At 44.1% G+C, this 13,183-nt stretch overlaps 1 long non-coding RNA gene across 1 annotated transcript; it reads left to right on the top strand.

Moving 5' to 3' along the window:
• The first annotated feature begins 4,996 nt into the window (after positions 1 to 4,996).
• LOC116238232 (uncharacterized) lies at positions 4,997 to 6,901 on the top strand. The gene is made up of 3 exons (XR_004168918.2): positions 4,997 to 5,068; positions 5,672 to 5,779; positions 6,665 to 6,901. It is a non-coding gene; the product is annotated as an uncharacterized LOC116238232 (long non-coding RNA).
• The last annotated feature ends 6,282 nt before the right edge of the window (positions 6,902 to 13,183 follow it).

The following is a 13,183-nucleotide window of genomic DNA, read 5'->3' as shown; positions in this document are numbered from 1 at the left end:
CCTGAAGAAGGAAGATGGAACTTGGTCAATTAAAATTTCCCCCAAGAGCCCCAACAATTCTTTCCCCAGAGTAGAAATTGGAGTTAGAGGCTGTGTTTTAGCATGCAAGCCTTGACTTTCCTTCAGATCCCTCTATGCAGCCCTTGTCCAATTTATTGCACTTGTGGAACTGATTAGCCCAGAGAGGAGCCACCATTTTGAAAAGGGTTATTTGAAACCCCAGCAATAATCACTTTATTCTGAATTCCTTTATGATTTCACAAGGGCAACTGCTGGTTTTCCTATGCATATATCAACTGCATCAGTACAGAGCAACCTCACCAGGTGATGTGGTTCTGTAGTTTGGGCACATGGAAGAACAAAAGATGTTATTTTACCAGAAATAAGACTTGGGCACGGAGGGATGATAAATACAAGTGGGTGCCCCATACCTGGAGATGCCCAAGGCCAGGCTGGATGGGGCCCTGGACAGCCTCATCTGATGGAGGCAACCAGGGATTGGAAGTGGATAGGCTTAAAGGTCCTTTCTAACTCAACCATCCAATTATTCTATGATTCTAAGACTTCGTGATGGAGAATCCTCCAGCAAACACCTGTCATACCCCAGAGCAATGAGTATCTCAAAAATAACTGTACCTCTGAGGACAACAAAGAAATCACCACTATCCACTCAACCATCTCCAATAGTACAAACCATGTCTGAGGTGAAGGCAGACAGGGACAACTCTTGCCACCTCCCATCCAGATCTGCCAGGTCCAGAGTCCCCCAATACTTCAGCAGAATTGCTAAAACCCACGAGAAAGGATGCTATGGTAGACAATTCAAACGCAACCTGGTTCTCAGTCTTTCAGGTGGGATGTGAGCACCAATCTCTGCAGGGTTGTCAGAAGGTTTTCCTCCTCCGTGGCACTGCTCTGTGTTCACTGTCCATGTGCCCTCTGCAAAACCATATACATTCCATTTCCAAAGACGTGGTATGAGAAACAAGGCTGTAGCTGAAGCTAGAAATGACTGTTTTATTCCCTTCGTTGAAGGTGAAGAAGTGAGAGACATTTGGCCTACACTGCTATTGGTCTCAGTATCAAAAATTAGAATAAAAGCATCATTAAAAGGGAAAAAAGAGAAAGGGAGAAAAGGGGAAAAATGAGGAAAAGGGAAAAGGAGAAAAAGAGAGAAAAAGAGAAAAATTGCCCAGGATTGACTGGAGTGATAAAAATCATCCCAGGTTCATTTGAAACTTGGCCTTCCCTTGTGTCATAACTGTGCAGAAACTCAGCCCGGGTTCATCCAGACCCAGCCCAGGTCTGTTTGAAGTGCAACCCAGTCCTGCAGGGCACAGCCATGGAACTGTACAAATTCACTCAGGTTTGGGGCCAAGCTGACTCGAAAGCAGCTCTGGCCTCAGAGGAACTGGGGGGAGTCATTATGGAGGTGGGAACTTGGGGAAAATACATCGGGTTCACCTGCTGTGAGCCAAAATAAGGATCTCCATCAGCTGTGCTTCCATGCAAGTGGGTAAGAGGAAGGCTTTCTTTAGAGAGAGAGAGAGAAAGAGAGGATAAACGGATGGGAGTCAGCTCTCACACCAAAACGGCCAAATGATGACATTGTCCTTTACAAGAAGTTAATTACTTTCCATTGGCAGTGGTTGGGGCACAGCCGTTCTGCTCTTTGAACTGCTATACCTCCTTGATTAACTCTGCCACAAGAGCGAGCGCAGCTCCGCACGGGGGGAGCTCAGCTGGCTGGCTTTCATAAATGCTTCTGCAGGCACACAAATCTTCTGCAGGAGCTCTAAGGGAAATTAATTTGTTACATAAATTTTAGGATAAACGCCACGGTTGGGAGGCTTCCTGGCTTTGTGTTATGGAACAGAGCTGGGGAGAGTCACAGGTTGGGCTCGTGGGACAACAGTCTGTTGTGCAAACCCATAAGCCATTCTAATTGCACTGAGACACCTGCCTTCAACAGGCATCAGAGCTGCAGGATCAAACACTTAATATTTAGGGAATGCAAGAATTAGGGTGGCTTGCTATAATGTTGGATATCTTTTTTTTTTTTTTTTTTTTTTTTTTGGTTTGTTTGCCAAAGCTAAAAAAAAATAACATTGAGGTTCGGATGAAAACAGATTTTATTTTATTATTTTTTAAACCAGGGAAAGGGATTTAAATCAATCCCTTGGAATGAAATAGATTAATGAGAATAAAAATGAAATTCCTAAAGTCTTCATTGGGGATCAACTTGGAACAAAAACGAACATGGTGCCTCACGAGATCCTCTAAAAAATGATGTCTGGATTCAGATTTGAAGCAAAATATCGCTTCCTCCTGACATCTTCTGTTTGAAATGGTTGAAAAACCTCCGGAATTATTTATTTATTTTTCCACTGAGAGTCCCGTGCCCCAACTCCCATTCATTTGCATCCAGCCACACAGACTGCAGTTTCCAACTAATTTGCTATTTGCAACCCAAAGCCATTTGGTTTTAATCGCCACCAATTATCTTCTGTGCAAGCATCCATCACAACTTAAGTGAACAAGATGAAAGTATGTTCCTTGGGTCTAATATCTGGGGCTCATCACCTGTTTTTTGTTCAGGATGGATGGGGCTTGCTGTTGAAAGTCTGTTTTCTTCCCCTTGTTTGCTGCTGTGACCCACACTGTTGTGCCTGGCCAGTCCAAGCTCTGAAGACTGAACAGCTTGTTTTTCCTAGCTTCCCTGCAGCACTGACTACACTGATGCTTGTGCACTTTTCAAACAGGAATCCATCATCTCACTGCTCAGGAGAAATGTTAATCCACCAGCACTTATCCCTACATGAAATTTGCCTTAAAATTAAGTGTTCAGACTGGCATTGGGATTTCTTATGGTCAGATGATTAAAATCAGGTGAATGCAGAACTTAGTGCCTATTTAACCATGAGTAGGTGGCGTAGAGGTGGGAGCATTCAGTATAACCCATTGTACCTCTCCTCCTTCAGCAAGCTTTTGCCTTTCTCATCCTTTTCTTCTGCAACAAATGAGGTAGAGGTGATGGAATAACAGCCTTTTCCCTGCCTAAATGCATAGTAATGATTGATATTTTCTGTGCATCTACAGTGTGTTCAGCACTTAAATCTACGGCTTTCTGGCCATTTGTTTTGCAGGAAATACAAGATTGCAATAAAGCCAGAAATGCCTGCTTTGTATTACACATGCAAGGACATCTTTGTATCTAAAAGCAATATATTTTATTAGACATAATAGCTGGGAAAAGAAGGTGAATTTACAGATGCATGAACCATTTTTCAGATCTGGAAAAGAGATAACAAATGTCACAGCTAAATACAAGCTCAGTTTAACAAGCTACGAATTCTTTAGACCATCTGAGAGAACAACTAGTGCTCACAAAGAGAGGCAGGTGTAGAGAAGTCATGATGCAGAGAGGCTGGTTATCTTCCATGGGGAAGGAAGATGCAAGACATTCATCACACACAGAGCCATGAGGCTTTGATGAAGTAGATTATATATCAAATTATAAAGTTTTATGAAGATATTTCAAAGATATTTCAAAATATCTTTGAAAAAAAAGTCAAAGTCCATGCATTCTTGCATGAGAAATACTCCCTCAAATGCAGTGGCTTGATTCTTCCCCTCTGATGCAGTCTGATCTGTAACTCAGCTTATCTCCCTGCCTGTCTCCACAGATATTAGGGACAACTTCTTCTCTAAAGGAGTAGTGATGCAGTGGCACAGGCTGCCCAGGGAGGTGGTGGAGTCACTGTCCCTGGAGGTGTTGTAGAGCCATGGAGATGTGGCTCTGAGGGACGAGGTCAGAAGGCATGGTGGGATGGGCTGAGGTTAGATTTGGTGATTTCAGAAGTTTTTTGCAATCTTAATAATTCTAGGATTCTAAATAAGCACTGAAAGTCTTGCCTGAAGCCATATGGGAAAGCTGTAGTAGAAAAGGGAACCAGAGCAATGGTTCAGGTTTGAAACTTCCCACTGAGTCTGTGGAATAGGCTGTTAGTGTTAGAGACCTTGCCAACCACAGGGAAATTGGTGCAAGAGGGGGAAAACATGGCTCTGGACCCATTGCATTTGATCTCTGGTTCTGCTTTTATCCAAAACCACGCTGGAGGTGACCCTGCTGGAGCTGGCGTAGTGGAGCACCTCAGCATCAGGTTTATTATAGCATAATTAATTCACAGCATATGGAATGTATCACAAAGTATCCCATCATTGTCACACAAAATGTCATTCTCCTTTTGCTTATTCTGTATTTCAATGGAAACATGAAACAAGCTTTGCTTTAATGCATGTTCTTGGGGAGCTACTATGCCCCGACACAGCAGTGGTGGATCATAGACCTGGCCATGAGTTGTGCATGCCCATCAGTGCAGTAGGTTTGTTCAGCTGTGATGCCTGTGGCAGACAGAAGATTCTGGACAAGTGAGCATCCTGACCTGAAGCATGACTGCAGACACCTGTGCAACAATACTTACAATTGTAATGACTACAAATGATCTGATAGTTCTCATCCATTTCATAACCACGCTCAATTTTACTATTTGGGTCACAGTTATAACTGCACCATGGGAGAACTGAAGAGACTTAGTTGAAAGGGGAGAGTCAGACTGGATATAAAGAAAATATTTTTTATAATATGGCTGATGAGGCACTGGCACAGGTTGCCAGAGAGGTGATGGGTGTTCCATCCCTAGGGACACTCAAGGTCAGGCTGGACGGGGCTCTGAGCACCTGATGGAGCTGTAGATGTCCCTGTTTGTTGCAGGGGAGTCAGAAGAGATGCCCTTTAAGGGTCTCTCCAACTCAAACAAGTCTATGATTTCCATTTCTGAAAAGACATCTGTGTTGGATGTGATGTATGCTGACTCTAAACAGAAGTTTTGGAGGCAAGATGTGTTCCATCACTCGCTGCCCAGCAATGAGAAGTGATGAGTGTATATGAGTGATAACAGCCCCCCTTTGTGACTCTGTTCTGTTGGAATAGGACCTCACAGGTCTTTGGGACGGCCCTACTTTCCCCATCTCAAATGCCAAATTGGAAGAATGTCTGCACCACAAAGTAAATAGCAGGCTGGAGATTGGGTACATGCTTGCTGAATCATAGAATCATAGAACGGCTTGGGTTGTAAGGGACCTCAAGCATCATCAAGCTCCAACCCCCCTGCCACATGCAGGGCCACCAACCTTCACATCTAATACTGGATCCCTAACCCAGTTATGCATTTGTAGAGTAACACCTCAGCAGTTTGATGAAGCTTCTTCCAACCGATTTTCACTTGATCCTCATCAAACTTAAGTAGCCAGTGAAAAGTTTGCTCAGCAATCATCTGTTCTGTAGATAAGAGTTGAATATTTATAACAAGGTCCAAGAGCAATTGTCACAAAGATCTGAGTCCCGAGTTCAAAGAGTTCAAAGAATGCTGCAGTCTTTATGCTTACTACCTGGCTCTGTAGCTCCAACACCATGAGTGGTATCCATCCTTGCTAAAGACGGATGTCAAGACAGACAGCTCTGCCTGAGCTAGCCACACTGGCATCTATTTGCCAAAATATGATCAATGTATTCAAAGAGGCCAAGGGCGTGATTTGCTTCATCCCAACAGAAGCTCCTAAAGTAGGACAGATTGTTCACCCCCTAAAACTTCTTGCCTCTTTCCACCAGGGCTGCAGAGAGAGCATCTACAAAGCACCTACCCTGAAGACTTCTGGAGATGAATTCCTTCCTGAAGTACCCATGATGTGCTCAGATGGTGGACAAGGATGTGGCAGGGTGAGTTCTTCCTATAACTCAGTCATCCTGACTAAGTTGAGCTTTCCTTTTTTGTAGAACTGGGCTTTTGGCAAGGTGGTGAGAAAGTTCTTGCTCCCTCTGAGCCAGAGAGTCCTAGCTAACGCTGTGTCTAACATTGAGCACCTGTATAAACAACATAGATAACTGGGTGAACTCAAATCTGGACCTAATTTGTTGTTAGAAAGCTCCAGAAAGAACATGCACTTCATAATCATAGATTGACAGAGGATCATGTTTTACTGAATGGGTTTCCAAGAAGGCTAGTCTAAATGATCTTGAAGAACTGCCCTGAAAATAAGAGAAATACCTGTCCTTGTATCTTTCAAAAATGCGATGTTAAAAGAAGATGAAGATGCTGAGAAGGCTTGGAATGTCATCCCCAGACAAATTAATCAACAGCAATGCTCTTCTGAGCCAATAGTGCTTCACCCGAGCTCCTGATCTTCTTGAGTGTCCAACAGTTGCAATCAACTCTCATAACCCTTTAGAGAAAGCCAGTATGGGCCATCAGTGCCTCCTCCTCCTGTCCTTCATCTCTACCTCCCAGTTGCCATAAGGCATAGCCAGGAAAGCACATGCTGTAGGAAGAGTTTCCAAAAAGAGTGGTTTCACCACTTGGCACAGCTGGGCCATTGTGAGCAGATGCTGTGAGAAGCAGAGCTGGCATAAGTCATTCTGTGGGGCACTACAAGCTGTCTATATTAGGATCAGATTTGCTTGGAAAGCTTTTAAACAGAAATGAAATATTCCTCTTTGGCAAAACGTTCAGCAGAAAATGTCAAGTTTTCAGTTAGATCCTCTCCTTTCCCCCCTCCCTGGTATCTTTTATCCTCTGCCTTTGGCTAAAAACCTCTTGGCTTCCAGCTACTTCAATGAGCAGGTTTCATTTGTGAAGATTTTGTTGGAAAAGCAGAGAAGAGAAGAAAAAATGCCAGCATTGGTGGAAGTGGATATGTTTTACCAAACTGGGGAGGAACACTCATGGGAAGGAAAACTTAACCCAGCTTGTCTAACAAAAGAAACCACCTTGCTGCTTACAGTTTGCCATGCCCTGCACCTCTGGATCATCATAGCTGGAATACATCTAATAAAGATATCAACAAGGAAATTGGCCCTTGCTTTTAATTAAAATGTGAGATGTTCATAAGCAATCACTACTAGTTGAATTCTGCTTCAGTGGACTCAACCATTCACCCCAGAGGGCAAAGAAGTGACTATTTCTAGACTGTGTGGTCCTGGGCAAAATGCCTTCCCACCCTGTACCCCAGTTGCTTGATCTCTCACATACTATGTCTTCCTCTGGGCCACTGTGGATTGAACAAAGCTCTACAGAGTTCATGTTTATTGTTAACATATGGCTGCTCCATTTGTCTGCATTGTGAAACACTCAGTGCTGCTCAGTGTGACAACCCATCTCCCAAAATAAATGCTGTTGTTTTTAAACATAGCTATATTTTTACCCACATATTTCTGAGTCATTTGGGGTCAAAGTTTTGATTCCATTTGTCACCCAGCTTTATCTGGGCCAGAAAATGTGTTTGTAAATAAACAATCAGTGAGAAGGAATTCATGGGATATAATGTATTTACTCTGCTTTCCTGCAGGGCCAAAACATCTTGTGAGTTGTAATAATACCATTCCTTCTCTCTCTTTTTCTTTCTTTCATCTGTCTCCCTATCTTTATTGCTTCTGAGTTAGTAATTTAGGATTTCACAGTGGGTCTGTTAATCTGTTAATCTCTCCCTTTCTTTCTCTGCACTTCCCTCCAGAAGAATATGAAGAAGAAGACATCCAAAGTGATTAAATTTGGGATGGGCAGAAGGAGATTTGGCAGCCAGATTGCTGTGGGTGCCCTGGGCAGGGAACACAACCCTGCGGCTGCCTGGAGGATGCACACTGGAGAGAACAAGGCAAGAAGAAAAGCCTGTGAAATTATCTGGAAATGGGGAGAAGCTGCCCAGGATCAGGGCTGGGACACAGATGAAGGTTTTCTCCAACTTCTGTCTTTGTCTCTCAAGCTGGGATTAACATTTATTTGTCCCAGTGGGCAGCTTTACTACATGAGTGAATTCATTACAAACTCCTTGAACCTTGTGCTTGCTCTACAAACACCACGGAATCATTGTTATAGAATTATTAAGACTGGAAAAGACCTCAAAAATGACCAAGTCTAATCCCAGTCCCATGCCCACTGACCACATCCATCAGTGCCACGTCTCCACAGTTCTGGAACACCCTCAGGGACAGTGACACCACCACCTCCCTGGGCAGCCTGTGCCACCACTCCTTCTGCACAGAGATTTATCATAATACCCATCATGAACCTCCCCTGGTGCAACCTGAGGCCATCTTGTCTTATCACTGTCACCTGGGAGTAGAGGTGGACCCCTACCTCCCCTACAATATCTTTTCAAGGAGTTGTAGAGAGGGGTGAGATCTCCCCTGAGACTCATCCAGAATGAACAATCCCACTAATTTAGTGTGCCTTGAGCTGCTACTACTCAGCTGCCCTCTGAACGTGCCTTTATTCCTTTATTCAGCTCACATGGTGAAGCCTAAGCACTGCTTTGACCAAAGTTTAACCTGAGTGCCTGATGGGTGGGACGAATCCAGAGCTGGGAGAGGTAAAGGTGAGGAAGTCACAGCAGGGCAGGAATCTAGCACAAGATGCTCTTCCACAAGTACAGAGAGGGAGGTAGAGTTCAGCCAACATTATAGGCTTTATTTCTTCTCTATCATCATTCACCTCTAGAGAGCAGACCTCTCTGCTGCCCTCTGATACCAGGCTGTGCTTCACACAATCTTCTTTCAAATGAGCTCAGTTCCTGGATCTCATTACATCATTGTGGATATACTGGATAAAGGATGACTGGGTGTGTGTGATTCCCAGTGGTGGGAAGGACAGCTGGTTCACCTGGGCCATGCCCATCCTGCTGGTGAACTGGGATACCAAAGGCATTACTCTGCCAGCAGGCACTGCTTGGGGGGCAACAGATATGCCACTGACTGTGTCTGAGGCAACATTCCATCACAATGGGTGTCAGAAAGCTGATGCTTTCCCTGACACAGATATTGCTAATCAAAACAGATCCATGTATTGAGTCTGCTGAAGTGTGAAGCATGTGGGAGGTGAGCAGGCCAGGCCCATCAGCAGGAGGATAAATACAGCCTTCCCATCCCCACCCTTCCGTGTAAAGCAAAGTATAAAAGGTTAATGGCAAACAGACAATCAAGCTTTCTGGTTTCAAGGTATCTCTTGTTCCAGATGGCTCACACAATTGCCAGGAAATGTCATTATTAAACAAGATAAAAGTGAGATAACTGTTGCAAGGTGCAGCACTGTGCATGGTCTTGGATTTCATTTGAAATGCTTGGGGAAAAGTAAACCTTTTGCTAGCAGGAGGGGAGCCAACATTCCCAGGATTGGAATGGGCTGCCCAGGGAGGTGGTGGAGTCACTGACCCTGGAGGTGTTCAAGGAACGTTTGGATGTTGTGTTGAGGGATATAGTTTAGCGAGAACCATTGGTGATAGGTGGATGGTTGGACTGGATCATCTTATAGGTCTTTTCCAACCTTAGTGATTCTGTGATTCTGTGATTATCAAAAGGAGATGAAGAGAGCTGGAATGGCATGGGAGGTTCAAGGCTTCCCAGACCAAAGGTTGGGTCTCGGTTGGTGCTGGAGCGCTCCCTTCAGGTGTGCAATTTGGGGAGCTATGTACTCGCTGGAGGGTGTTCTACCAGGAAAGAAAGACACAAAACTAGAGAGCCCTGGAGCTCTCTATCTAATTCACGCATTGAACCCATGGGGAGCGAGAAAAATCTTGTTCCCATGAACTAAACCAGATGCCTTCACAGTGCTGAGTTATTGTTTCCATGTGACAGAGAACACTACTTTTTGAGTTGGAAAGGCTCGTTCCCTCCCAATGTGTATGATGTCTTCACATGCACTGCCCTGGCCCTTTCATGATAAAGGGTCTGTTTTTCCAGGCTAGGACCTCATGGCCCTGCCCCCCTTTGACCTTTTGTTCTTTGAAAAGATGACTGTTTGCTTGTTTGGGTTCTCTTGCATGATCACACGGTCTCTTTTGGTTGGAGTCCTTCAATGTATTGTAGCTGTAAAAACATTTATGACCCTTGAAGTCCAGGCCTAGAAGGAAATCCCTTCCCCCAGAAGATGCATTCCATTCAAATAGTGATCTCAACAGTTTGATAGCCTTATTTAAGTCCTGTTGTAAAGAAGAGACCTTCCCTACATTCACCATCTCCCACCAGTGTTAAAAAGGAGTGGGATCACTCAAATCTTCCCAGCTTGGCTATCAAGAGAAATACAACTGCAAAGTGTATAGTGCCTAATCTAAGTATGCTGAGGGACTGGCACAAGTTGCCCAGAGAGGTGGTGGATACCCCATTCCTGAAGACACCCAAAGTCAGGCTGGACAGGGCTCTGAGCACCTGATGGAGCTGTGGGTGTCCCTGCTCATCGCAGGGGAGTTGGACCAGATGGCCTTTCAGGCTCCCTTCCAACTCAAACAGTTCCGTGATTCTAAACCAAATGCTCACTGAGCATAATATTCAATGGGAAGAATCTCATCTCAGGTGTCCCAGCTAAGCTAGTCTTGTCAGACCCCATCACAGACAATAGAAATCTTCCCAGAAGGTGATTCACCTCAGTGATGTTTGTCACCAAGCATCCATCAGCTCAGGAGTGCCTTGAGCATCAGACTGATGAGACATCTCTTAGTAGGTCCCAAAGCATCTGCCCACAGCATCTGCTGGTGATGAGGCCATAGAGAGTCTTAACCAAGGGAGTATTGGATCTGATTTGACACAAACACATTCAACTTCTTGAGATGGGGGAGATGAAACTGCTCAGACTGCCCTTCGAGCTTCTGGCTGGGGAAATGGTAAATAACATAGCTGCTAGAGACAGCCAGTTCATGTCACAGCTATGTACTTTTTCAGTGTTTCCATTTTCAGGAGATAGTTGAGATTTCTGCACAGAAATGATATAAGAAATATTTTATATATAAGATTAATATATCTGAATAAGAAAAAGAAAGCTCTCCATGCCCTCTTTATACCCATAGCAAAAGCAAGACTCCTCGTTTAGTCTAACATTCAAAGAATGGCAACAGGGAGAAAGAGAGAAAACAAGACTTACATGGACAGCATTGAAGGGTTTTTAGAACACCATTCCTGCCTCCTACAGTCAGGCATTCAGGAAGATGCATGCTCTGCCCTTCTCATTCATAGCAGCAGCACCACGTTTTCTACAGATGTTTGTGCTGAACCATAGAAGTACTTTGACAAAGACTATTTGCTTGTCTAACACAGTTGGGCAGATGTCCCCATGACAGATTAATGGACTCAGTGACGGGTAGGAGAAGAAAACACAGTCAAAGTACAAAGGAAAAAAAAAGGTTGGCTGTCCTGCTTGAATCAGCCCAGAGGATTGTTTATTCCAAGCTTAAATCTGCTCCAAACTGCTTTCTCTCAAAACCAAGCGCTGATACAATCTTTGCAACTGACTGTATCAAACCACCACGAAGCCAAAATAACCTGGAGACCAATCCAAGCCCACTTCCCGTTGAGATGCAGAGCAAGTCCTTTCAGCTTTTGCCAGACTCTAATGCTCTATGATTTCTATGCAAGGTCCCCAAGGGCTGCTACTCCCAAAGCTGCAGCACCTTTGCAAAGCACAACGGCGTGTTTGGAAGTGGACCTTGCCCTACTGATCTATTTTTTCATGAACTTGGCATGTCATGGATTCTACATCATTCATTTATGTGAACTGATTTAAATTCAGTGAACTCCCTAATTTTTTTTTAAGCACAGCAACATACCACCTCTCTCCCTTGCCAACAACCAGAGAAGTAAGGGTTTTTATGACTTAAGCACAAAAAATGGAAGAAACTCTGCTAACAGAATTGAACCGTCTCCACAGGATGAGGAACTAAGACAGAACTTCATGCTGCCTGCAAGGAATGACTTCCCTGATTATTATTTTTTTTTCCTATCGTTGTTGTTGTATGTAGTTTTTCTCCCCCCCAAAACCAGGTCAGTCTTTGACTCGAACACATCAATCACCACCAAGGTTCACTTTTTTTTTTTTTGTGAGAAAGTTGCTCCTGTAAAATGAGCCAGCAAGCCTTGATATGCAAATCCCAAATAATCTCATCTGTTATCCATACTCAGCCCACTTGCCTCTGCCAGGTTCAAGAGCTTGAAATGATCATAAAAAGCAAGTTATTCTGGCCACTAAATCTGGTCTCCTTTGTCAAGGGTGAAGAAACAGAGATCATTCCTATTTCAGGATCATTTCTGCATCTGATCAAGCTGCCATTCTCAGTGATATTTGGCAACTTTCTCCTAAGTTAATTGCACTCACTGCAAATAGAGTGATATTAATAGCAGTGAAGTGCCATCAAAGCAGTGTGGTGTTTTCACTACATGGCTTCAACTTTTGCAGTGCAGTCACTCACCCAGCAGACAACACAATATATTGTTTTCCTTTCTGCTTATTTGAAGACCAGACATCCCCCAGCCTCAGTGCCCTCTCTGACTAATCAGAGCTGCTGATATCCAAAGTGACGTGGTGTTTTATTTATCTGTTGTTGTTGTTGTTTTTTTTCCTGAATGCCAAAGTCAATGCGATGTGAATACATTGCCACATGCCACAAAGAAACGTTCCCTGATGATGTGGTTGAAAATTGCTCTAAGCAGTTATAGGTGCTTACAGTGTTGATATCAAAGGTCAGATGGGTGTTACGAAGGTGCTGAAGAACCACTTTTTCATGGAAGCTCTGGGTTCAAATATTACAATCCCAAATTTTACATTCTCCAGCAGAAATATATAAAACAAAGGTTACCGTACTCTTCTGATATCACCACAACCTGGGAAATGGGAGCCATCCAAAAGGTTTTTGCTTCTCTTCCCATTCACAAACCAGGTGGATGCACTCATGGGGTGCAATTGGGGTGGGATCCTATGTCACATAATCCTCAAGTCACAGTATGAAGGATCCCAGTGGAAAAAACATGGCCGTCAGGATTGGTGCAAAGCAGATTCCCCATTGTTCTCGACCATAACTCCATGATGCCAGGGCCATAGATGGCAGCCATTAATTTGTCAGCAGTAGCAAAGTGGGCAGGAAGGGGACATAGAGCACCAAGTTCACACAACCAGACTGTGACACGGATCAGGGACTGGCCCTTTGCTTCACTCTGTGGTGATGCACTATGTCTTCCCACCAGCACCCAACCATAGCCAAAGGGCTGGCATTTGGCAAGGCAGAAGGAATGACAGCCTGAAGGAAAAACACAGGTTTGTGGGGAATCCCTCAAACTAACTTTTTATATGGCAGGCTTCAAATTTAAGGT

The sequence above is a fragment of the Phasianus colchicus genome, chromosome 6 (genome assembly GCF_987193195.1).
Source record: "Phasianus colchicus chromosome 6, bPhaCol1.hap1.1, whole genome shotgun sequence".
NCBI lineage: Eukaryota > Metazoa > Chordata > Aves > Galliformes > Phasianidae > Phasianus > Phasianus colchicus.
Note: the sequence above shows the minus strand (reverse complement) of the source record. Positions and strands in the feature narration are given on the sequence as shown.